Source organism: Dromiciops gliroides, chromosome 2 (assembly GCF_019393635.1).
Source record: "Dromiciops gliroides isolate mDroGli1 chromosome 2, mDroGli1.pri, whole genome shotgun sequence".
NCBI classification, from domain to species: domain Eukaryota; kingdom Metazoa; phylum Chordata; class Mammalia; order Microbiotheria; family Microbiotheriidae; genus Dromiciops; species Dromiciops gliroides.
This window is the reverse complement of record NC_057862.1, coordinates 546,200,865-546,222,966: the sequence shown is the minus strand read 5'-3', so window position 1 is coordinate 546,222,966 and position 22,102 is coordinate 546,200,865. Positions and strand designations below refer to the sequence as shown.

Here is a 22,102-nt window from a genome sequence, read left to right as displayed (position 1 = left end):
CTCAGGTCTTCCTGACTCCAGGACCAGTGATTTATCTACTGCACCCCCTAGCTACCCTGATTGGCACATAGTAAACACTTAAATGCCTTCCCATTCCATTTCCATTCCATCCTAGCTTACTAAGACTCTTTTAGCTTACATTCTCTAGATACCTCACCAGAAGCAGCTGATAGCTCAGTGGATACAACATTGGGCCTGGAGTCAGGAAGATTTGAATCCAAATCTACCCTCAGATAGCTGTGTGACCCCGGGTAAGTCACCTAACTACTGTTTATTGCCGTTTCTTAAACCGTAACATGAGATAATAATAGCACCTACCTTGAAGAGTTATTGTGAGGATCAAATGTGATAATATTTGCAAAAAGTGCTTAGCACAATGTCTGTACTGTTATTTGAGGATCAAATGAGATAATACTTGTAAAAAGCACTTAGCTGAGGTGCTATGTAATTGCTTATTTCTTTCCTCCACTCCCAAAGTACTTTCTTTGGCTCATTTTACAATAAAAAGCTTGCTATTCCCTCCAGGATAATAATAAATTGGGCCTCAGTCACCCAGAGATCTTAACTCTTCTTTAGGCATCCCCCATATTGCAAAGGGCACAAATGTAAATCATGCCCCAAAGATAGAGCTAGGTCTCCCGTAATACACCAGGGCAAATAGATCACCCAAAAATAAGAACCCTGGCACTACATGTGCAACAAAATTGGTTTCCCCAATGGAAACCAATGGGTCTCCCCATGGCCTTTGTTATGCTATCATTCAATAAGGAAATTTGAAAGATTTATCCTTAACTGGGAGTCAGAAGCCACTGATCCACTTTGTGGCTTTGGGTCATAAATTCATAACTCTAGAGTTGGAAGGGGCCTCAGAGGGTATCTAATCCAATCTTCTCATTTTACAGCTGAGGAAACTGAGGTTGAAAGAGATTAACTGATTTGCTCAAGCACCCACAGGTAGGTGAAAGTGACAAAAGTAGGCTATGAACCTATGTCTTCTCACTGCAAATTCCATGTTCTTTCTTTTTAAAACAATTTTTAATTTTAAACTTTTATTTTATTTTCAGTTAATGGACATTTAATTTCTCTTCTTTCTACCTCCCTGCACAATTGTAGGAGGAAAAAAAGAAAAAGAAAATCCTTTTAACAAATATGCATAGCCAAACAAAATTTCTTGCATTGGTCATGCCCCAAAAATATGTGTTGCTCTCCGTCCTGAGTCCATTACCTCTCCTTCAGTATGCAAATAACATGTTTCATCACTGTTCTTTGAGAATTGTGATTGGTCACTGCACTGATATAGTTCATAAGTTTTTCCAACTTGTCTTTATACTGTTATTGTTATTATGTAAATTGTTCCATTGGTTCTGCTCACTTCCCTCTGTGTCAGTTCTTCCCAAGTTTGACTGACCCTGTCCTTTTCATCATTTCTTAAAGTAAAGTGATGTTCCATTATATTCATAGCCATCATAATTTGTCTAGCCATTCTCCAAGGGACCAGCATCCCCTTTGTTTCCAGTCTTACAACGCTCTTTCCAATTGTACCCCCTTGTAGTGCTGATGGTGGAGATGAAAGCAAAGGAGACTTGCCAGCTATGGACCTTGATCAAAACCAAAGCCCTCTGGTTTTCCTTTGTTTCTTTTTTATGACCCTAAGTGGCAGGAAGTTAACATGTGCCACTTGATGAAGTGGTCATGGTCAGCTCTTTGACTGAGTTGCAAAGCCTAGAGTATTTTTTTGCCTTTCCTGTAGCGATAATAGTGAGCACCATCTTGAAAACACATTTGGCTGCAGATGATTTAACTACAAGACCAATGTAGAGTAGAAGCAACATGAGACCAGGAGTCAGGAGACCTGGCTTCTAGCCTGGTTCTGTGACTAACTAGCTCTGGTACCTGGTACCACTCACCTGTTCTTCAGTTTTCCATCTGTAAAATGAGAGATTTAATCTGGATTTTAATTCTGAGCTCTAATTATAAGTGGTTGGGAATCTTTTGTGTATTTGCCAGGAAGTGTTTATTCTTAGAACAGAGGAAGAAGATGAGCAACACTTTAGGACTCTTATCATCCAGAGAGAGGATCCAAAGATGTCCTCGAGACATCCCCACCCTTTACTTCTGTTTCCTGAGTGAGGGAGGGCTCCCTGGGGTTGTCCAATAGTTTTGGGACCTACCAACTATCATCAGGTGGTGATACAAAGTACACAGCTAACTGAGTCAGTGCCCTATTTCCAACCTAAAAGGCTGGCCTGGGTCTCAGAGGTCCTGGTGGCATTCCTCACAAGGGTATGTACATGAAATAAAGAAACCCTGAAGATCCCCAAACTTCCCATTGCTCCCGAAAAAGACAGTGGTTGATAGAGCCACCCAGTTTACACTGGTCTAGTGACAGGGCCATGGAAGTCTTCCCAATGTGATCCCTTTGCTTCAGTGTGTCCACCTCAGTGCCCGGAAATGGCAATAACAAGGAGAAAAAGGAATTCAAAATGAGATCTGCCTTTGTCCTGACCGGCTTCTATTGCTTTTTATTTCCCAGTCAAAGAGGCTGTTCTTGCAGCCTCAAGGAGACTCACAGGCTCGGGGTCTGCATTGTCACTAGGGGGATTTTACGTCCAGTCAGTGACTGACTTGGCAGGGCTTAACTTTAGTTATTATAGCACCTCTGGAAGAGGGAGATAAAGCAGAAAAGCAGCTGTTGCAATCTTGACTAAACAGGGCTCTGGTAAAGCAAGCTTGAAAATGGACTATTGAAGAGGTTGGGATGTCACAGGTTTGATTGCAGAAGTGGGTAGTGGTGGGTGGGTGGGTGGGGGATCAGGGGATTGTGGATTCTGTTTGTCAGTTGGCTAAGGGGGTCAGCATGTGTGTGTGTGTCTGTGTGTGTGCGCGGGTGTGATTGAGGTGGGCTGAAAAGGGGAGGGCTGTGTGTGTGTGCATGTGCCTGTGTGTTCACGATATATATATATACCAGTGTGACAGAGACACAGCATAACGGAGCCACATAACAGAGAGAGCCCAGCTACTGACAGCATTCAGGTAGGTAACTGCATGCTAACCTTAGCAAAGAGGCAAACTGCTTCTCACTCAGACCAGAGGCTCAGCCTTAGAAAAGAGCTCCTCTTTCCTTAGACGTGCATCTTTCTGTTCTCTGGATGCCTTGAGCTCTTTGGGGTTTGGGACTTTGATTTTTCCTTGTGAGAATATCCTTCCTCTCCACCCCCACCCCCTATTCCCAATTGCCTTATTGTAAATGTCTGCATTTGGGTCTGAGTTTTGCATCCCAAGGGAAACTATGTTGAGGGTAGAGGACGGTCCAGCTTTTTCCCGGGGAAAATGAGCTGGCTGATGGGCTGAGGAAAAGTTTCCTTTCCCCATTTCAGTTTTCCTTGAAATCCTGCCTTGCTTTGAGATGCTACAGGACAGAGGGAAGACCAGGGACAAGGGGGTGTGTTCGAGCTTACCTTCTGGGTCATCTCTTCCGTGATATTAAATTGGGCTCTTTCTTTCCTTATAAATATTGTCCTTTCTGTGGTTGCTTCTTTCACCCCACCCCTGATTTTGTGCTGATGCTAATTTTTATCGAGCTTTTAACTTGATGCAAATGTTTGGGTTTGAGTTTTGAATGCTGAGGGACCACTTCTTGTTCACTTACGGAAAAGACGCTGTTTCCTGGCCGGAGCTGTTAAATATGGGAGAGGGGTTGTCTGTATCACAGGGCAAGGGGGCATGGAGTAAGGGGGTTATGCTCCATCGGCAAATTGTTGAGTCCAGCTGTTGGTGTGCCTGCCTCCCTCAAGGAATCTTTGAAGGAATGACCTTGCCTTAGTATTCCCTGAGTCATTTTGCAGTGGCTTTTTTCTTCTTTTCCCTTCTCTTATCTCCAGTTTTTCTCCCTTCAAGATAATACTACTTTCAAGAAAGCATGCCATCTAAACCCTCTTCCCTTTTCTTGCCCCCTCTCCCTTTCTTCTTACTCTCCGAGTATCTCTTCTTCACCCTTCCTTCTTTATCTTCTACCCAAAGCTTGTCTCATATATAGGTATGTGCTATCAAGCTTACATCATATATGTATTCCCCCATGGGAATTGGGGGTTTTTTGGGGAGGGGGGAGTATCAGGATGATTTGGGGAAATGTACTATTTAAAGCAGTTCACCTTGAGCTGGGCTTAAATATCTGTGTTTACTTTATTCCGGGAGTACATAATTGGTCCAATTATAACCAATAAAATTGTCTTGAAGACTAACAAAAGATGTGCTTTTGCTAAGAATTCATTGGTAAAAAAAAAAAAAAAAGACTAAACCAGAGAAAGCTGCTGGTACACACACACACACACACACACACACACACACACACACAATCTATGCACATGTGTTTGTATGTACATGTGTGTGTATGTGTATGTACGTGTGTGTGCTTTGTTTCCCATCAAAATTTCACAGAGTCCTACTCTTTCCAGCTGTCTATGGGTGCCCATGCATGTCTCATTCCCTTGCAAAACTGTCGCAGGGAAATACCATTTACAAAAGAGCTGGGGACAGGAAGCATCTGAGCCTTCTTTCTTCTCTGTCTAGGCTCTTTTAATGAAAGTGAGCAGCGATCACTTAGCCCCCTGAGCTAGGCAGAGCCCCTGTTGCAATAAGGGGTCTCCCCAAGTTAGTCAAAAGAACAGGGGCTGTTTTATCCGCTGCCTGTGGGGGGCACTGTGGGACAGTGCCATGGTCATTTCCAGTAACTATTTTTTTTTTCAGAGCTGAATGGGCTGTCAAGCCTTGAATTATCAACTAAGCTGAGGGCACTCAGGGATTTCGAAAATGCAGGCAAATTTGCATTGTCACTGAAGGGAGTAATTGCAAGATTAATTTCAAAACTCTGGTCTCTGTGTCTTATGGTGGAAACTGCCTAGCAGCTAGTGTACATTCAATCAATCAAGTGCCTATTGAGTGACTGCTATTCACCCAACTCATGGCAAGGATATAAGAGAAATATGAAACACTGGCTCTTGCCCTCCAGGAGTTTACAATCTAGTTGGGAAGACAACACTAACACAAGAGAAAAATTTTAAATTCTACAAGAAACTGCCTGAAAATTTCTATGGGTTCATCAGGGGAAATTCCTGGTGTGGGATTTCTCTCCACTAGGTTACAATCTTTCTATTATTTAGTACATGAATCTTTGGGAGAAGACTGAGGCCCATGGATGTTAAATTATTGTTATAGTTTATCCTTCATTCTTGAAGAGGATCATGACATCAAGAGGTGATGTCATGACTTGCAGTGAATTGGATTAAAGTGAGGAAGGGCTGTGCAAGGTCACCAACCTCCCTCTCTCCTCCAGAGCCACTTGGGTTCATTGGCAAGATATAGATCAGGATGACTGGAGATGACCCTGGATGTTTAAGGCAATTGGGGTTAAGTAATTTGCCCAGGGTCACACAGCTATTAAGTATCTGAGGTCAAATTTGAACTCAGGTCCTCCCAACAACAGGATCAGTGCTCTATCAGTTCCACAGGAACACACAGCCATGTGTCAACATTTGAATACAGCCTCTACACCAATACTTATTTAAGGGTTAAATAATATAATACAGACAACTGACTTGATCCAGGGTAGGGGTCAGACAACTTCTGAACAGAGAAGAACCATTTGTTGTGATATTCATAGAAATATCTATATATGCTTATAGATATAAAATATACATATATGGGAAAATGATAAATTGTGTATATATACTATATACAGTATCTTTAAAAACAAACTAACAAATTCACAGCTTCTTATATTTTTACATTATGAAGTTCACAGTAAGAAAGAAAATCAGTATATTCTTTGAACATAATTTTGGGTGGGGCTGGATTACATTTTATACAGATCTTTTTTATTTTGATTATTGTGGAGGGATTTTTCCACAACCTCATCTGTACCTTTTGAATATTTTTATTCTTTTATGTCAGTTCACACAGTACAATGGAAATAAAACAATTAGCTGTCTCCAAGAGGCCCTTTCTATCATTTCTGTGGGTAGAATGCCTAAGAATTTGAGACAAGGAAGTCCCCAAAGGAGTGTTTCTAATCTCCCATTAACACATTAGTACACTGAGTTTATCAGATTAGCTAATTAGCACCTAAAAGGCAGCAGAGCCCAACCTGGGAGTGGAGGAGTTCTGAAGGGTTGGGATGGAGGGAGAGGAGTGGACAGCCACAAACCATGGTCGAGGGATTTCAAATTGGAGTACTGCCTAAAGAGAGGTGGCCTAACTGAGGTCCTCAGGAGAGGCTATGTGTTTTGGGGCTGGGGGAGTTGGGGAAGAGAGACATGAGAGCTCTAGATCCAAGTCCTGTTGGTTTCTAAATCTAGTGATTCATTGTTTGTCCTTGGTAAGGCTAACCCCTAATAAGATTAGTCCACACCAACCAATTCATTTGTCTATTTTTGGTAAAAAGGGCAGCTTGTGGCTCACAAGTAACAAATTACCCTCTTGATGTTCAGAGCAGGCAGATATCAGTGGGGCTGCCGTTAGAGAAGGCTTCCTGGAAGAGGTGGAACATTCATTGAGCACTGAAGGATGGGTGTGGAATCCCTGGTTTCCTTTCCAGGGGTTCTTAGCCTGGGGTCATGAATTCGTGTGTCTTAAAATAAATATTTTGCTAACCTTGTTTCAATGTAATTGTTTTTCTGTGTAATCCTACATACTTTATGTATTTAAAAATATTTTTCTAATAAATGGTCCATGGGTTTTCTCCAGGCTGCCAAAGGGGTCCTTGATAGAAAAAAAAAAAAGGTTAAGAACCGATGCTTTAATCAATCAATCAATCAATAAGCAAGAAGCTTTTAATAATTGCTTACTATGTGAATAACCTACGGTCATTGATTGCCAGGCAACAAGCATTTATTAAGCATTTACTATGTGCCAAGCACCATGCTCAATGGGAGGGGGGATGGGGGACAAAAAATGACAGAGTTCTTGCTTACAAGTAAGAGGTTTTATATCCTGATGGGAGAACCATCCTGTACATTAAATCTGTATGTGTAAGATATATAGAGTAGATGGAAAGCAGCCTTAGAGGAGAAGGCACTAGCAGCTGGGGAGAATTACCAGCTTCTACAAGTAACCTTCCTGACCCCACCCTCACCCCCGCTCCCATCCATGCCCCCACCCCAGCTTCTTGTGTGCTCGCGCTCTCTCTCTCTCTCTCTCTCTCTCTCTCTCTCTCTCTCTCTCTCTCTCTCTCTCTCTCTCTCTCTCTCTCAACTATCTTGGATTCATCTTGTATGTATTCTCTATATTCTTACCCATCTGCATGCTGTCTCCCCCACTAAAATGTATGTTCCTTGAGGGGAGGGAAGAGTTTCATTCTTTGTCTTTGTATACCCAGACCTTAGATAAGTGCTTGGAGCATAGTAGGAGCTTAATAAATGATTGTCATAGTGGTGGTGGATGGCACGGGAGATAGAGTCCTTGGTCTACAGTCAGGAAGATCTGAATTCAAGTCTAGCCTCAGACACTTACTGGGGCAAGACATTTAACTGCTATCTGCCTCAGTTTCCTTAACTATAAAATGGGGTAATGGTACCAAGGGCTCTTGTGAGGATCAAATTAGATCATATTTGTAAAGCACTTAGCACAGTGCCTGACACATAGTAGGTATTTAATAAATGTTTGCTTCCATGTTGTGATTGGGTGGTAATAATTAAAGTAGTTGATGATGTATAATTGTCATTTGAGGGCCACTGTGTGGTGCAATAGAGAGAATGCTGGGTCTGGAGTCAGGAAGACTCATATTCCTGAATTCAAATCTGGCCCCAGAGACTTACAACCTGTGTGACTCTGGGCAAGTCACTTATCTTTTTTTGCCTTAGTTTCTCATCTGTAAAATGGGTTGGAGAAAAAAAATGGCAAAGCACTCCAGTATCTTTACCACACAAAAAAACCCACCCCCCCAAACCCCCCTAAAACAAATGGAGTCATAAAGAGTCAGACACGATTGAACAGCAACAACAAACGTGGCATTTTTAGGCTTACTAAATGATTCACACTTATGCTCTCATTCAATAGAGCAGGATGTAGATAAATGGAAGAAGTCAGTGACATTCAAGGTAGCCTGGACATCATGATATCAAGTATGCTATTTCTAGGGTGGCAGACCTCACTGCTGCTCTGCTTTCTCATTCAGTTTTCCTCTTCTTTTCCTTAGGAAGCTTCCTTTCCTTTAACCCACTAGGACATGTAAAAGCAAGTGCCACCTCCTTCATGATCCCTTCCCAGATTTCCCCATTTCCCTCCCTTAGGGTCTTTGCACTTATGGGTGGCACAGTGGATAAAGTGTTGAGTTGCAGTCAACAAGACCTCAATTCAAATCCAGCCTTGGACATTTACTAGATGTGTGACTCTGGGAAAAGTTTCTTAACCTCCATCTGTCTCAGTTTCCTCATCTATAGATGAGGAATGGGGATAATTATAGCACCCTCTCTCAGGGTTGTTGTGAGCATCAAAGAACATGACATTGACAAAGTGTTTTGCCAATCTTAAAGAGCATATTTTCTTTATCCTTTTGGCCTCATATTGATTCAATAAACATTCATTAAACATCCACTAAGTGGTAGGGATACAAAGAGACAAAAGATAGTCCCTGCTCTCAAGGAGCTAACATTCTAACGGGGGAAAAGACAACATATAAAAGGGAGCTGAAAAGCGGGCAGGGGCCCTGTCTCCTTCATGTCTTGATTCCTTAGCACCTCAGCAGTGTTGTTGAATTGGGATGGATTCCTTCTGTTCATGTGGAGACACATAACTGATTATAATGTGAATCATTTGCTTGGATTGTAGGGAAATCTTGGCAGAAATGGATCCTCTTAGACCAAGTTCTCCAATACTTGTGCCATCACTTAACAAGAAATGTTGCTCCTGGTTTCTGCAAATAGCAGTAGTTGTGAAGACCAGGCCCTGAGGGGAACAGGATTGACTAAGGGGACTAATTTATTTCTTAGGAGTGATGAAATCCTTAACCACAGTGTCCACACCTTTTACTTTCCAGTTGTCTAGTTATTCCTGGTTATCTCATTATTATTCGAGTACAAAACAGGGCTCCTGCCTTTATCAGATCTAGATAATGGAACCACTTTAGGGCTGCCCCCATCTTTACCCAAGCCTTTCTGGTGACATGACTGAGAGGTTTTCCATCCAGGCAGAGAAAGAGGTAAAAAGAATCCGTTCAGACTGAGAAGAATCTAGGATATCAAGAAATACTCTCTCATTTTTATAGATGAGTTTCAGGAATTGAAAGGACTTATTCAAGGTCACTTAGCTATCACAGAATTTCAGAGTTGTAAGGGACCCCGGCAGCTATGTAGACCAATTTATCCCTGAACTCTTTCTACAACACGAGTGAAAAGTGCTTCTCCAGAATTTTCTTGGAAACCTTCACTGTGGGTGAATCCACCACCTACTGAAGCAACTTATTCCACTTTTAATTAGCTCTAATTGTTAGGAAGTTTTTCCTAACATTGCACATTTTGGTTTTTCATTTTTGTTTTTACAACTTCCATTAATTGCTCCTAGTTCTGTCCTCTGGAACCAAATAATCACTCGATAATTTATTTATTTATTTACCAATCATTTATTTATTTGTCTGTCTGTTCATTCATTCATTCATTCGTTTGTTTGTTTATTTATTTATTAGATGCCTGCTGTGTGCCAGGTCCTGGACAAGGCCCTTGGGATACATAGTCAAAAGAGCAATTAATTGTCTCTGCTCTCAAGGGGCTTACATCATAAAATACACGCAAAATAAATCCAAAGTAAAATGGGGGGGCAGTAACAGCTGGGAGAATCAGGAGAGGTTTCACTCTAGAAGGTATCACTTGCATAGAGTTTTTGTTTTTTGTGGGTTTTTTTGCAGGGCAATGAGGGTTAAGTGACTTGCCCAGGGTCACACAGCTAGTTAGTGTCAAGTGTCTGAGGCCAGATTTGAACTCAGGTACTCTTGAATCCAGGGCCAGTGCTTTATCCACTATGTCACCTAGCTGCCCCCACTTGCATAGAGTTTTGAAGGAGACAAGGGGTTTTAAGAGGAGAAGATGAAGAAGGAGGTCATTCCAGACACAGGAGGGTGGTCAGTACAGAGATGGGAATGGGGATGCCATGTGTGAGAAACAGAAAGGACAGTTTGATTGAACTATAGTATATGGGAAGGAGAAAAGTGTATAGTACAGTTGGAAGGTAGGGGCCAGGTTGTGAAGGAATTTAAAACCTAAACATGGGAGCCTATTGTTAACCATAGCAGCAATAGGGAGCCATTATGGTTTATTGAGCAGAGGAGTGACATGACCAAACTTGCATTTTAGGAAAGACACTTTGGCAGTTTATGTGGAGAACAGATTGAAAGGGGAAAAGAAGAAAGAGTTTGAAGACAGAGAGAACTCTTAGGCTGCTGTAGAAGAGGCAAGAGGTAGTGAGGGCCTGAAGTAGCATGGCAGCTGTGTGAATAAAGAGGATGGGGGCAGCTAGGTGGAGCAGTGGATAAAGCACCAGCCCTGGATTCAGGAGGACCTGAGTTCAAATCTGGCCTCAGACACTTGACACTTAGTAGCTGTGTGACCCTGGGCAAGTCACTTAATCCTCGTTGCCTCGCCCTCAAAAAAAAAAAAGAAGAAGAGGATGGATATGAGAAATGTTGTGGAGATAGAAATGATAAAAATTTAGCAAGTGATTAGCTATGTGGGATAAGAAAGAATAAGGGGGGCAGCTAGGTGGCTCAGTGGATAAAGCACCGGCCCTGGATTCAGGAGTACCTGAGTTCAAATCTGTCCTCAGACACTTAACACTTACTAGCTGTGTGACCCTGGGCAAGTCACTTAACCCCAGTTGCCTTACCAAAAAAAAAAAAAAAAAGAATAAGGAATCAAAGATAGCGCCAAGGTTATGAACCTAAAGGAACATGCTCCATGAAAATCCTTCAAATGTCTGAGGATAGCAATCATGTTCTTCCAAGTCTTCTTTTCTCCAGGTTAAGTTTCCCTAGTTACTTCAACAAATCCTTCTCTAGCATTGCTGGCCCTGGAGTCAGGAAGACCTAAGTTCAAATCTCACCTCAGACACTTACTAGCTGGGTGAACCTGGGCAAGTCACTTAACTCCAATTGCTGTAAACATCCAGGGCTATCTGCAGTCATCCTGACATATCTTGCCACTGGATCCAGATGGTTCTGGAGGAGAGAGTGAGACTGGTGACCTTGCACAGCCCTCCCTCACTTAAATCCAATTCACTGCAAGTCATGACATCACATTCTGATGTTACAGTCCTCTTGGAAGAATGAAGGACAAACAACAACAAGTTCTCTGGCATGAATTGACCTTTTAGTATCCCAGCTTGCCCTGTCCAACAGACAGTTGGTGATGTGAGAATAGGATTTGAAAAGAGATTTGGATTAGAAATCTTAAAGTAATCTGCAGAAAGGTGATTACTGAACTCATAGGAACTAATTAGATCACCTAGATCCAATGGAGAAAGAGAAGAAAGCCTATAAGAGAGCCTTAGGAATACTCACAATTAAGAGAACCATAGGGATCTGGAAAAGGATGCTTCCTAGTTTCCTGCCTTCCTAACATCCTTCCTAAAATGTGGTTCCAAAAAAAAAAAACCAAAAAACCACAACAGAACACAATGCTGCAGATGCGGCCTAAGCAGACCAAAGTCCACTGAGACTATCCTTCCCTCATTCTTGGATGTTCTGCCTCTCAATGCAGCTGAATGATCATGGCTCATTTTGACAGAACTTTAAGCACAGCTCTCTGGGGCGCTCCACTGAAGACCTCCTTCCAAATGGGCATCAAACCATTAATGGCTATTCCTTGGTTTCAACAATTGAACCAGTTCCCAACCCATCTAATTGTACTATTGTCTAGGCCCATTTCTCCATCGTTTGCTCAAGATTAACATGCAAGGTTTTTACCAAATGCTTTGCCGAAGTCTGGCTCAATGATATCTAGAGTATTCCTCTGATTGTAGTAACCTTGCCAAAATGAGAAATTATTCTGTGACATTTTGCTTTCAGTGAAACCTTGATGGTTCTTGGGTGATAAATACTTTTATATGTGTTCATTAACAATCTCTTTATTAATCTATTCTGTAATCTTGCCCCAAATCAAAATCAAGCTAACTGACTTATAGGTAGTAGATCCTACCCTATCCCTTTAAAAAAAGAAAAGAAATTGGGACATTTGCCTTTCTCCAAGACTTCAGTCCTGTTCCCATTCTTCTCTGTCTTTCAGATATCACAGTCACTGTCTCTGCAATCCCATATTTCCAGTTCTTTCAGAATCAGAAGATGTAGTTCAGCTGAGATAGGTGACCTGAGCTCATCAACAGTAACTGGGTACCCTGTTATGGGGGGAGAGGAAGGAAACAAGCATTAATTAAATACTTACTATTTGCCAGGCATTGTGCTAAGTGCTTTACAAATATCACCTCATTTAATTCTGACAGCCCTGGCAGGTAGGTGCTATTATTATTCCCACTTTACAGACAGAATTTAAATGACTTGCCCAAGGTCACACAGCTACTAAATGTCTGAAGCCAAATTTGAACTCCAGGCCAAGAATTCTATCTACTGTGCCAACCAGCAGCTACTATTACTCTCCTTACTTAATTTGAGCATCACTTTGGTTGTGTCATTTCCAATTCAAAGGCCATGCTCCTTGGAAGAGAAAGAAGCCAAATTAGAAGTGAGTTGGTCTGCCTTCTCTCTGCAGCAATCATTATCCCGTCCCACCCTGAGCAGCAGTCCTACCCCTCCTTGGATTATCCTCTTTTCCCCACTGTAACTTTTTTTTTTTTTTTAGTGAGGCAATTGGGGTTAAGTGACTTGCCCAGGGTCACACAGCTAGTAAATGTTAAGTGTCTGAGGCCAGATTTGAACCCAGGTACTCCTGACTCCAGGGTCGGTGCTCTATCCACTGCACCACCTAGCCGCGCCCCCCCCCCAACTGTAACTTTAAGAATCCTGTTTTTGTTGCCTTTAGTGTCTCTTGCCAGCCCCAGCTCATTCTGAATTTTACCAGTCCTACATTGTTCTTGGACTATCTCACCAAGCTTTTGCATTCATCCTCTTTTGCCTGATATCACTTCCATCTTCTGTATGTGTCTTTTGAAAATGTAAGTGGACTACCTGTACAAAGGTACAGAGTCAGAAGAACTAATTTCAGAGAACAGCAAGAGGCCTGTTTCACTAGAAGGTAGTGAATGTGAAGGGAAGAGTGTGAAATAAGCCAGGAAGGGTAGACTGAGGCATTGAAGGCAGATCATGAAGAACTTTAAAGGCCAACATGAGGGGTTTGTATTTTATTCTAGAGGCAAAGGGGAGTCATTAAAGGTTCTTGAGTGGTGGAGTGACTTGATGAGACATGCTTTAGAAATATTATTTGGCCAGCTGTGTAAAGGATGGATTGGAGAGGGAAGAGACTAGAAGCTGAAGGGGCCACTAGGAGGCTGTTGCAATGGTCCAGGTGCTAAAGAGAGGTGATGAAGACCTGAAAAGCGTAGTGAGCATGTGAGTGGAAAGAAAGTGATAGATGAGAGATAAGGGATGTTGTGAAGGTAGAAAGGGCAGGACAAGACAACTGACTGAATAGGGTGGGGAGGGAAAGGGAGTAGGGGAGGGGCAAGAGAGAAAAGCTGAGGAGGATGCTGAGGTTGTAAATCTGGGTAACTGGAAGGATAGTGGTGCCCTTGACAGGAATAAGGGAGTGAGGGGGAAGAAGAGGAGGCTTAGAGGGAAATAGCATGAGTCCTGTTTTGAAAATGTTTAAGATGTCCATACAACATCCATTTGAAGATTTTCAACAATCAGTTGGTGATGTAGGCCTGGGGTTTAGGAATGAGATTAGGGAAGGGGTGTGAGGGGAGAGGAGGCAGAGGGAATATGAGTCTTGTTCTGGACCAAAAGGGAGAGGACAAGTAGTACTGCTTGTTATTGACACAATTGAAAACCCAGTCTTCCTAGATTCTTTTTTCTCCCTAAACCTGTAGTTTCATCAGTGGAAGGAGCTTCTAGTGTAGAAATTCTCCGCATAGATGTAGATTGGCCGCTCTTGTATAGCTGAGGAAGTGAAATGATTTGTCCAAGGCGATATAGCTAGTAAATAGCAGATGGGAGTTGAAGCTGGGTCATCCTGACTCTAGTATGCCATGCTGTTTCTAAAGTTAAAAGGACAATAATAATATCTGGCATTTATATAACACTTTAAAATATGCAAAGCACTTCATATGGAATACAATTAATAGAATGTGGGGCTTGGAGTCAGGAAGACCTGAGTTTGAATCCTGCCTCAGAAACTTACTAGCTGTGCAACCCTGGGCACATCATTTAACCTCTGTCTGCCTTAGTTTCCTAAAATGGGGATAATAACAGACCCGCCTTACAGAATTATTGTGAGGATCAAATGAAATAACAGATGTAAAACACTCTGCAAACCTTAAAGGACTATATAATTATTAACTATCATCATCATCTCATTTGAGCCTCATAATAACCTGGTGTCAGACTGTGTAATATATGTGTTATACATATTTATTATATGCCATATGTATATAATACTATGTCATACATATATAATACTGCAGGTATCATCATCATCCCCATTTTACAGACCAGGAAACTGAGGTTCAGGAAAATTAAGTGGCTTGTGCAAGGTCACACACATTGCTAGTGGATATCAGATGGGAATTGACACTAAGTTTTCCTAACTCTAGTGTAGCATTCTATCACACCAAGATGATGTATAGAAATCCATGAGCTTAGGAAGGGTGGGGGAATGGGAAAGAGAGGATGTGTATAAATTTAAGAGTATTTGGAAAACAAAAACAAACAAACCCAAAAACAGGAGCAACATCATTGTAGAAGTAAATTATAGATTGTTTGGACACATTGAAGATTTCACAAAAGCGGAAAATTGGAAACTGGGAAAGATGTTAGCAATAACCTCATCCATTTTAATCATTTTACAAATGGATAACCCAGGCCCAGAAAGGTTAAGTGATTTGTCCTAAGTATAAATGATGATTTTCCAATATCCAATTATGAAGCTGGAAGGGGAAAGTTATAATGAGAAACCTCAGCTATGCAAAGAGCTGCCGGTGGTCCCATCCTACTGATAGCAGAGCATGAGACAAATTCTTGTCTTGCCTTGTCTTGCATATGGTTCCATCACTTGTAAAGCAGCGAGATCAATACAAGAGTTACGTTAACTCCAACCAACACGGAAGAACTGGTTGGTGATGTAAAAGTGAGAGAAGAACTTTGGGAGAATGACCGTGTCATCTTAGAGTTCATAACAACAAAGGACGGAGATGATGAGTAGGGTCAGACAAGTACTTTCACTCACTCCGCTCCACAAAGAATGTCAGAGCTAGAGACTCTGCAGGCCAACCTGTGCTTTAAAAATATATTCCCCCCTCTACCACATCCCTGCCAAGTCACTATCCTGCCTTTGCTTGAAGACCTCTGGTGAATAGAAACCCACCATCTCCAAAGCAGTCCATTGCACTTTTTTGATTAATCAATAGGAAGTTTTTTCCTGACCACAAAGTTTAAATTTGTTGTGTTCAAGTCATTTTTCAGTTGTGTCTGGCTCTCCATGACCCCATTTGGGGTTTTCTTGACAAGATACTGGAGTGGTTTGCCATTTCCTTCTCCAGCTCATTTTACAGATGAGGAAATTAAGTGATTTGCCCACAGTCACACAGCTAGTATGTGTCTGAGGACAGATTTAAACTTAGGAAGTTGTGTCTTCCTGATTCTAGACCCAGAGCTTTATCACTGTGCCACCCAATTGCCTCAAGTCTAAATTTACCTCTTCTTACAACTTCTGTCCTTGCTCCTGAGCCAAACAGAACCTGCCCTTCAGACACTAGAAAACAGTCACCAGGTCCCCTCCTGACTCTTTTCTTCTCCAGGCTAAATACCTTCTTCTAGAAATGCTCCAGAATGTCTATGTCATTAGTAAAATGTGACATTCAAATGTGAATCCAGTGATCTAGACATGTCCTGACAAGGAAAGAATACAGTAGAATTATCAGCTCAATAGTACGTTCTCTTTTAATGTAGTTTAGGAAAGTACTAGATTTCTTGGCTACTATGTCACCCTGTCAACTCATACTGAGTTTATAGACAACTAAATCCCTCAGATATTTTTCCTGCTAACTGTTGCCTCACCACATTTCCTTCATCCTATACTTTGGTTTTGATTTTTTTTTATTCCAGCCACAGAACTTCAAAAGTAGGGCTTCATATTCAGCACATTGTTCTAAACCAAGATTCTTAAACTGGGGTCCATTAATTTTTTTGATGTTGATAATTGTATTTACATATAATGGTTTAATTTGTAATCCTGTGTATTTTATTTTATGCATTTAACAACATTATTCTGAGAAGCAGTCCATAAGTTTCACCAGACCAACAAAGGGATTCATGACTCAAAAAAAGGTTAAGAACTCCTGTTTCAAACCCCTGATCTTTTGAATCATGGACTTTATCACCTAAGAACCCTCCAAGTGTTGTGTAATTTGCAGTTTGACAATCATTCCACTTATGTCCTCATCCAAGGCAATGGTTATAATGTGGAAAAAAGCATATATCCTTGAGGCACTTCGCTAGAGTCCTTTCAAATTGACATTGTCCCATTATTGACAACCCTTGGACATGGTTCATTCAACCAACTCCAAATTTACCTAACTATACTATCATCTGGCCTATATCCCTCTGTCTTATCAACAAGCCTTACCAAAGAGATTTTGTTAAATGCTTTGTTGAAATCTAAGTATACCAAGTTTATAGCATTCCCTTGATTTACTAGTCTAATAACTCAGTTGAAAAAGAAAATACTAGTCTTATTTGACCTGTTCTTGTTCAGAAATTACCAATTCCAGAGATTGGTACCTCTGAGCCACATGCTTTGTGCCTATCTCCCCATGAGAAGTCCAAGGATTTCTTTCATGGTTTCCCTTCCCCCCTTCCCTTCCCTTGCCCCTAAATAAACTACCACCTTATTCTAACTACTTTTGTGTGCAAGAGGGTGTAATTCTTTTTTTTTCTTTTTTTTTTTTAGTGAGGCAACTGGGGTTAAGTGACTCGCCCAGGGTCACACAGCTAGTAAGTGTGTGTTAAGTGTCCGAGGTCGGATTTGAACTCAGGTACTCCTGACTCCAGGGCCGGTGCTCTATCCACTGCGCCATCTAGCTGCCCCGAGGGTGTAATTCTTTAAAGAGGAATTCCTAAGAAATTACCAATTCCTTTGTAACTACTCACAAGACAGCCCATAAATAATGTGTTCTATAATTTTGCCAAAAAGTGAAGAAATGTTCGTTGATCTAAAGGTTATAGAAGACTCTGCCTTCTTCCCTTTTTTGAAAACTGGGGAAACATTTGTACTTCCTTAGTCCTTATTCTTCAAAATCTTTCAACAACCACCAACAGTGGTTCAGCAATCCCATATACCCATTCTTTAGATAATTTAGGCTGTAGTTTATACAGGCTATGTGACTTGAACTCACTGAGGGTAAATAGATGCTATCTATTTTTTTACTTACCTTGGGTTTCCACCGCCTACTAACCATTTTTGTTTGAGTCTTCCCATTGTTCTTTGTTCTACTTGGAAGAAAAAAACAGAAGCAAAATGAGCTGAGCGCCTCATCATTCTTCTTATATTTTATTATCATTGCCATCATCATTATCATCCTATCCACCCTAAATAGCAGTCTTTCCCCTTCTTTGATCCCCTATTGCCTTCAATGTTATTTTTGCTGTTTGTCCTGCATTCTCGAAGAGGACCATGACATTGGGAGGTGATATCCTGATTTGCAATGAATTGGATTTAAGTGAGGGAGGGCTATGCAAAGTCACCAGCCTCACTCTCTCCTCCAGAGACAGCTGGGTCCAGTGGCAAGATGTACATCAGGACAACTGGAGATGGACTCAGATGTTTGAGGCAATTGGTTAAATGACTTGCCCCAAGTCACACAGCTAGTAAGTGTCAAGTGTCTGAGGTCTGATTTGAACTCAGGTCCTCATTACTCCAGGACCAGTGCTTTATCCTAGGTGTGCCACCTAGCCACACCTGCCTTTAATATACCACATACATAGCAAACAAAAACCTTAGTTGTTGTTAGCCTTCACTACCAGTCTCAACTCATTCTAGGATTTACAACTGACACTATTCTAATAGGACCATGTTATTCTTCTGTATTCATCTTGGTTACTTGCCCTTGCTTTCATCTTCTACACGTGTCCTTTTTTTTTTTTATATGAGTTTGTTGATAAGTTCTGGTGTAGTCACAAAAGTTTCCTTAGGCATGTCTCCCCCCCCCCATTTTTTTACCTCTAAATCAGAATCATTTTGCTCAAATCTTCAGAATTTCATTCATTCATTCAGCTCTCTTAGGGTCATCTTTCTTTCAGTCCTTTAAAATATGCTCTCCCAGAGCCTAGGGTAAATACCAGAATTTGTTCATCTTTCCTCTTCTCTATAATGAATGTCTATCAAAACACCTATGTTTCCCACATCCTTAAAAAAACCCTAATCATAGGGGCAGCTAGGTGGTGCAGTGGATAGAGCACCAGCCCTAGAATTAGCAGGACCTGAGTTCAAATCTGGCCTCAGACACTTAACACTTACTAGCTGTGTGACCCTGGGCAAGTCACTTACCCCCAATTGCCTCACCAAAGGAAAAAAAAAAAACCCTAATCCTAACATCCCCACTAGCTATTATTCAGTATCTATCCTTTGCTTCTTGGCTAAACTCAGTGAGAAAGTCATCTATACTGGGTGACTCTGCTTCCTCTCCTCCCACTGTCTTCTAAACCCTCTTAAATTTGGCGTCTGGACTCTTATGAACTGATGTATAGTGAAGTGAGCAGAACTGGGAGGACATTGTGTATAGTGACAATAGTGACAACAGTATTGTTCGATGAGCAATTGTGAATGACCTAACTACTCTTAGCAATACAATGATCCAAGACAATCCCAAGGGACTAATGATGAAGCATACTATCCACTCCCATAGAAAGAACTGATAAAAAGAGCACTTATGGATTGTACATATATAACCTATATCCGATTGGTTGCTGTTTTGTGGGGGAAGAGGAAAGGGAGGGAGGGAGGGAGAAAAATTTGGAACTCTAAATCTTATGAAAATCAATGTTGAAAACTACCCTTACATGTAACTGGAAAAAATAAAGTAAATGTTTGTTGCATTGAAAAAAAAATTGGCTTCTGACCTTATCATTCCATTGATATTGCTCTCTCCAAAGTTATCGCCTTAAAAAACACAGCAACGAAGTGAGTTGAAAATATTTTTAACTAATACAAAATGGTTTTCATGGCTATTGCTTTATATATAATAGTTTATATTTTATATATGCACATATATTTTATTATATATAAAATTTATATATAATATAAATATATATTTTATACATATAATAGATCAAATCAGTCTGGATGTGCTATTCCTCCTTAATTACTAACTTTTAAAAATTATTTCCCTTGATATTCTAGATTCTTTGTTTCTTAAATGAATTTTGTTATTATTTTGTCTAATTTTGCGAAGTATCCCTTTGACAATTTGAATAGTATAACATTAAAACTATACACTAACTTCTATAATATTTTCTTTTTTATTATATTGGTACAGCCCAGCTATGACCACTGAATATTCCCCAAGCTACTTAAGTGTTCCTTATTTCTTTAAGGAGTATTTTGTAATTAAATCTATACAATCTAAATTTATTGTGCTTTGGTAGATAAATGCCCAAATATTTTATGTATTTTGTAGTTATTTGGAATGGGCCTTTCCTTTCTATTGTTGCTTCTGGGATTTTTTATTATTATGTAAAAGTGCTATTGAGTTTTGTGGATGTCTAATTTATATTTTACAAAAACATATGTGTGTTTTCTTCTAGTACAAAAACATATGTATGTTAATGTATGTTTTAGGGATATGATTTTTCCTCTCAGGTTTGATTTAATGACATTGTAAAAATTTTGGTACCTTTTTTCATCATCATTTTCTTTCACATAATTATTAATGGCTTCTAGATTTTTTTCTTTGACCCACTCATTATTGAAGATTTCATTGTTAATTCTCCATTTGGGTCTGTGTCTTCTGTCCCTAAATTGATTAGCATTTTTTGTATTATGTCCTATAAAGCATGTGTTTATTATTTCTGTTTTTTAAACATTTATTTGCAATATTTCTATGCCCTAATACATGGTCAATATTTCAATATTTTTCTAAGTTCCATGTGCAGCTGAGAAATAAATCTATATGCGTGTATGTGTGTATGTTCTTGAGCAGTCCTATTTAGAAGACATGTCTTTTAGCTGTAGTTTCTCCAGCAATTTGTTCAATTTCATATTTTCTATTTTGTTTATCTCTCTCTTAGATTTGCCTCAAACTGAAAGACATAAAAATCTTCTGCTATTATTGTATTACTGTCTATGTCTTCTTGTACTGCACTTAATTTTTCCTTTATTAATTTAGATGCTAAGACCTTTGGACCATTATTTTTAATATTAAGATTGGCTTGTTTCAAATACTGGTTCCTTTCAGCATAATATGGTTTTCTTGCTTTTCTCCATTTATACCATTAATTTCTGGTTTTGCTTTGTCTGATTGCAAATCTTGCTTTTTTTTGGAGGTTTACCTGACACAGACCATCAGTATTTTGTTCCAGCTCCTCGTTTTAATTCTGTGGAGTGGGTGGGCAGAGTTGAGGACTGTGGTTCTCACAGAGTAGTTGAGTGAGGGCAGGGACAGTGTATGCTAGCTGAGACTCTAGCAGAAATGAGGGGGAAAATCATTGAGTAGGTCCCAGAACAGAAGTCTATGGGTGCTTCCCTGCCAGAGTCTGGGGGAATGTTAGGGGAGAGGGTGTTAAATGAGCACCATTATAGAAGGTGCTAGGAACATTAGGAATTAGGGATGAACCTCCTTTGCTATCAGTTCATTGGGTTATGATCTCCTTAGACTTGTGGATGTTTTCACTTTTAGAGACCCCTTGTACATAATTTTTACAATGGAGAATTTTGAGACTTCATGAGGTCTATTTCTCCACCTTTTTGTTCACACGAGGACCAATAATCTCTTAATTAAAAATATCTAAGGGGGCAGCTAGGTGGCACAGTGGATAAAGCACAGGCCCTGGAGTCAGGAGGACCTGATTCAAATCAGGCCTCAGAAACTTGACACTTAATAGCTGTGTGACCTTGGGCAAGTCACTTAACCCTCCTCGCCCTGCAAAAAAAATCTAATGGCCTTTTCTCAGTCTTCAAACTTCTTAACCCCTCTGCCCCATTTAACACTGCTGAGAACCTTCTGCTCTCAGATACTCTCTCCTCTAAAGATTGTTGCTCTCTCCAGTCCTTCTTCAGCAGCCAATTCCTTTTTGTTTGTTAGAATGGCTAATTCGCCTTGTCATTTTATCCACCTTTTGAAGTATAAAACTCCTCTGGGCTACTTTCCCAAAATGTATTCATAGGTTTGGGCCCTTGGAAGATGACTACCTTAAATTCTGTGGGTCTACATTTCTAAAACCCTAGCTCATAAGCCCCTATCAGTGTGTTAACTTTTCATCAGTCAGCCCCAGAGCAAATCACCTCAAAGCATTTACTGAAATGGCCAGGTGAAAAACATAACATCTACCCCTAAAAAAGTCAAGGTACACTTTTTCACAAATACACACAGCATCATTAGGAAGAGTAGACATCCCCAGGGTTTACAAGTAAAGGAACACATGTGTAGAGAACACATGTGGCCAAGGCAACTTTATCTTCTATGCTGCCAGTACTTAGCCACAAGGGTCATATAGGAGAACTACTAAAAAAAAAATGAAGAACTATAGCTGTTACTCCCAAGAATCATAGAAGACACAATCAATCTTGTGAGGATCTACAGACAATAGGCTATTTTTCTTTGTCAATACATGTTATGTATTATAAAGTATACATTGGCCTTACTTTCTCCAGTGATACAGGAAATTCTGAAAGGAAAACATTTCTACTCTCCAGGTTATCAGAGACAATAAAATTTTGCTCAAAAAAATGGGAAAAAT

At 40.4% G+C, this 22,102-nt stretch overlaps 1 protein-coding gene across 4 annotated transcripts in view; it reads left to right on the top strand.

Annotated features, from left to right (window-relative positions):
• The first annotated feature begins 2,522 nt into the window (after positions 1–2,522).
• PNOC (prepronociceptin) overlaps positions 2,523–22,102 on the top strand; it is a 56,492-nt gene continuing 36,912 nt past the window's right edge. Inside the window, exons 1-2 of one of the 4 annotated variants that reach the window (XM_043987082.1) lie at positions 2,526–2,781; positions 2,969–3,033. The gene's annotated coding sequence lies outside the window, so the exon portion shown is untranslated. Of the gene's footprint in view, positions 2,782–2,857; positions 3,034–22,102 lie in introns of those variants that run through there. The other 3 variants (XM_043987086.1, XM_043987084.1, XM_043987085.1) reach the window with 3 other exon arrangements.